The sequence below is a fragment of the Panulirus ornatus genome, chromosome 42, assembly GCF_036320965.1.
Source record: "Panulirus ornatus isolate Po-2019 chromosome 42, ASM3632096v1, whole genome shotgun sequence".
Lineage (NCBI taxonomy): Eukaryota > Metazoa > Arthropoda > Malacostraca > Decapoda > Palinuridae > Panulirus > Panulirus ornatus.
Window position 1 is genome coordinate 28,597,697 of NC_092265.1, and position 4,942 is coordinate 28,602,638.

At 41.4% G+C, this 4,942-nt stretch overlaps 1 non-coding gene across 1 annotated transcript; it reads left to right on the plus strand.

The window, feature by feature from the left end:
* The first annotated feature begins 4,607 nt into the window (after positions 1–4,607).
* On the plus strand, positions 4,608–4,679 carry TRNAQ-UUG (transfer RNA glutamine (anticodon UUG)). The gene has a single exon. It is a non-coding gene; the product is annotated as a tRNA-Gln (tRNA).
* The last annotated feature ends 263 nt before the right edge of the window (positions 4,680–4,942 follow it).

Here is a 4,942-nt window from a genome sequence, read left to right on the forward strand (position 1 = left end):
GCCAGTAACTATCAATAGCTGTCGCTTACACTCACGAATGGCTGACCCGTACCATATTTTGGTCTTCCGCTTCACGTACAAATCTTGACCTATAATAATTCTAAATTATAATTACTATAATTTTCTTTAATCATTATATTACAATTTCTTCTGTTAATAATTACTATAAGAAACACAAACAAAAACTGTAGAACTATCAGAAGACAAATTTCAGGCAGCAACTATGAACAAGCGGGAAGGTTTGATCATTTCTCTCCTGCTCCTGCCTCTCTCTGCGTCTCCCATATGGCCTTCCCATACACCAAGATGTATATATATATATATATATATATATATATATATCAGGCCAATTCCCTGATCAACTTTCTTAACGTAGGTTGCATAAAATATACAAAATCACTAAACTCACTACAGGTTACTATATTATACGAAATAATTTCATAGATTTTTGTTTATTCTCCATAGATTTGAGACACTTTAAAAGCCTAGCTTGTATACTAAGATTTTCATCCTCTGAGCGAAGCCATACAATAATCGTCCTTATCTACTCTGAGCATTGGATAGCCTCCTGATGATCAAGGTTGCTGTTTTGGTTGTCCGTTTCCCTTGTTACTGCTGCGCCTCACTGCACACCTTACATGAGTGCCTTCCACAGTATTAGGGACAGCTGTTGGGCCTCACTGTAGCTACTTCTGAGACGGTTGCCAATCTTCCTCGTATTCCCTCATGACCACAGCGCCAAACCGACTCCCGCCATCAGGCCGAAACGCACAAACATTTCTGACAAAATTGAGACAACCGCTTTCACGTCAGTTTTGACACCAAGTGAATTTATACGACAATTACGTTCAAGATGCTTGGTTTTTCGTTCATGGATTGAACAGAAGCAACCAACGATGGTTGCTACTGCCCAATCCATGAAGTCCCCCCCACCACGGAAAGGTAACCAAGCTTCGGGGGGGATGGGTGTTTACCCTGACGCTAACGGAGAAACTCAATATTATATTTTTATTATAACTTTCCTTAATCTTGAAAAATGAATCAATCAGAGGGAACAATAGCCCCAGCCATATGAAGATTGGCTAACCGACTCCTTGCACATTGTGTAGAAAGTGATTTCTTTGAGGGTTGCTTTATGGAAGGCACGGTAGCGTCGGAAGAGTTTCATTTTTTCTTTGAAGACGAAGGAAATTATCCCCGTAAATTTATGTATTTATTTTGGGCGGTATAATGTTCCCATTTTTTTTCTTTCTTTGTTTTTGAACGTCCCTATGTAGATATTATGTGCCATCCACTACTGGGAGAAAGCCAGACTTCCGCTAGATTAACGTAATCCTTGGCGAGGCGAAACTAAAGTTGTCTTGGTGTTGGTTCCTCAGTGATAACCCAAACACAAACACAAACACACCTCCAGTGTCCACTCTAGGGACGTGTTCTCCTGCAGCACCAGCAGGAAGAAAGAACTCCGGTTCCTCACAAACTGAATCTTTTGGCACGGGGAACGTGTGTCATCTCGACACGCCTTTTAACGCCCGTACGTGGTGCGGAGTGCAGTCGGTCTGTAACGTCTGTAATGTCGTGTGTTATTGGTCCCAGTCGGTCTAGGACGCTGGGCCTGACATGTGTTTGGGGGACCAAGTCGGTCTTGAATGGTGGGCCTGACAGGTCTTGAGACCTGCCATGTCTCCCTGAAGGTGGTCCTGACAAGTGTGGTGGGCTGCATTTCCTCATGGATGGTGGGTCTGGTAGGGCGTGTGGGCTGCAGTGCCACTTGAGTGGGCGAGATCACTTGGTCAGCATCAGTGGGACGGTGAGGTTTCACTTTTGCACAGCGACCGTTGACGGAAAATGGTGTCACGTTGGCAAGAAGTGCCTTCTTGTAGGAGGCATAGCAGGGGTACTGGATGACGGCAATCCCGCGGTGGTTCTCGTACGTGGATGCAGCCAGGATACTTGTCCGTGGTGGGGCTCGCTTCGTGGTTGGTGGATGTGGCCCTCCCCGCCACATGGTCACAGTGGTTGACCTATTTTACGTCAACACATTACGAGGTCAACCTTCACCAAATCCATATGGCGTTAATACCAGCTTCACCCACATTCCATTTCCTCCAATTCCACTTCTGGGTATTCCACCTCCATATCCACACAGCCAAATTCCACTCCATCCATGACTTCCACGTCTGGGTATTCCACCAATTCCACTCCATCCATCTCTTCAACGTCTGGGTATTCCACCATATCCACACAGCCAAATTCCACTCCATCCATCACTTCCACGTCTGGGTATTCCACTTCCATGTCCACACAGCCATAGCCCATGTCAAATACATGGACATATTCAAATTCCATCACCTGGACAAAGGAGGATCGTCCTACCTCCTCGGTGAACATTATTATATTGAAGTGTTCGAGGAAAGGTTGAGGGAGCTTGCAAGGCGGAGCAGAGATGTTCACTCGACAGAGGTCACAGCTCAAATGATGCTCTCGGTCCCGGCTCCCGCCCTTATATAACCTGGGAACTGATCATATCCTAGCATAGCTTAATATAGAGAAGTCTAATATAGTGAAGTTAATACTTTAATACAGTTAAGTTTATTTCTCAATAGTTTGATACATGTGCCTGACAACAGTTCCTTCACCCGTACAATGTCCCATCACAGAACACAAGGATTGTCATTATAATTCGTTTTTATCAGCAGAAATTAAATTAAAGTGACTAAAGATAAGTGGTTTAATATGTTATGTGTGTTCTCTGTCATCATAAAGGTGGCCATCTACCACTGATGTGTAAAGAGAACATCAATTTTGTCGAGGCTGTGGTGAAGATAAGAACACAATGATATGATAATGTGGTCATACAATGGTGTAGTCAAGATGTTGTGTTAGAACTATGTAGTGAAGATGGGAGTGTAGTGAAGAGGAGGATTTAGTGAAAATATATATTCTTCACACTGAGCCATTCCATATAGATGAATATATCTATAATCTAATTGCGGTAAATTACCATATGACTTTAACGGCACCAGCCAGCAGGAAAAATGTTGGATATAGGAGTGACTGAATATTTTGTCGGGTACAGAAATAATTGAATATTTGGTACGATCGATCAAAATGCTTTTTATAGGCAAATAATTTCTGATTTTTCAAATGATTTTTTCCATCTGTTGGAACTGGTGTAAGTAATTAAAGATATGAAAACCAATGGAAAAGTTCAGTTTAACACTTTTACGAATGTCTTGCTGCGTGTTTGGGAAGAGCAGTAAACTACAGGAATATATTAGTCTAACGTCCCCTGGCCGTCTAACAGCAGATATTGTATGGTCTGAGACATTATTTCTGGTGGAGGTGGATTCTCTCCGGCATTGCGTAAATCACTTCCCCAAACTTGCGCCATTTTGCACAAATACAGATCCGATATGATGCATTTCCCAGCTCTGTTACGTTATGGACCCTAGCCATCCTGGCCTAGCCTAGCCTAAATAAAAAAGGTGTGGAATAATGTGCAACATTTCTCCTTCATTACAAGTGATAATAAACCTCGGCTATACAGCAACCAGGAACGTCCATATTTGTCTAACTTCTCACATGTCTGTGTCATCTGTCTGCAAACATGTCGACCATTACCATGAGGGCAATTGCGGCTTTTGATTTTGAATATCACACGTTTCCTCTCTGCCGTGAGATCTTCATACTTAAATAAAATGGTGGGCCGTAAGAAATATATGTCCATCGAAGGTCAACTATATTGCTCAGTTCCATCATCAGTTTCAAAGAAAACTGAAAAGATGAGGTCCCACCGAGATTCGAACTCGGATTCCTGGATTTAGAGTCGAGAGTGCTAACCCTTACACCATGGGACCTGATAAGAAAAGATGTGATTTCATCTAAATGTTTTACATATAATCAACCAAAGGCCATTCCTCCCTCCCTGCCTGCAGGGTTCAAGGTTTTCTAGAAGGTTCTCGAAGATTCTGGGTAGGAACTGCCATTGAGAGGACGTAGTTATACGTATCATTAATGATATTGTTGTTGACTTTCTGATTTAGGAAGATAGATAGATAGATAGATAGATAGAGAGATAGGTAAAAAACAGATATTAGATAGATCGATAGATATGTGAGTCTGTATATGTCAACTTTTACAGAAATCATTGATATGTGCGTTATTCTGCAAGAAATACATGTACAAGGATGTAGTGATAATATGGGTTAGGTATAAGACCAGTCGTGTTGAGATTGTAGTGAATGTGACCATTGACTTCAACCTTAATGGTGTAGTGAAGATAAAGTTGTAGTGAAGATAAATCTTGAAGTGACTCATAAGGTTGTTGTGAGTACAAGGATGCATCGTAAATGAGTACTTCCTACCTGAAAGTCAACAATTACAAAATTGATCAAGTATAACAACATCCTCGGACAACCAACTACAAACACCAACCATAGAGTGAACCTGACTGTCACCTAACGACGACCTCTCAAAGGTAATGATCTTACCAGAATCTTCGAGAACATTCTAGAAAACCTTGAACCCTGCAGGCAGGGAGGGAGGAATGGCCTATGGTTGATTATATGTAAAACATTTAGATGAAATCACATCTTTTCTTATCAGGTCCCATGGTGTAAGGGTTAGCACTCTGGACTTTGGATCCAGCAATCCGAGTTCGAATCTCGGTGGGACCTGATCTTTTCAGTTTTCTTCGATACTGATAATGGCCACATTATTCTGTACGTTATATATACATTCACATATATACATAAATATGTATATATAAACATATATATGGAATAATATGGTTTTATCAATAGCCGGAGACCATTCCTCCCTCCTTGCCTGCAGAGTTCATAGTTTTCTGGAAGGTTCTAGAAGATTCTGGTGAGAGAATTGCCATTGAGATGACATTGTTATACTTCATATATCAATGATTTTATTATTGTTGACTTTC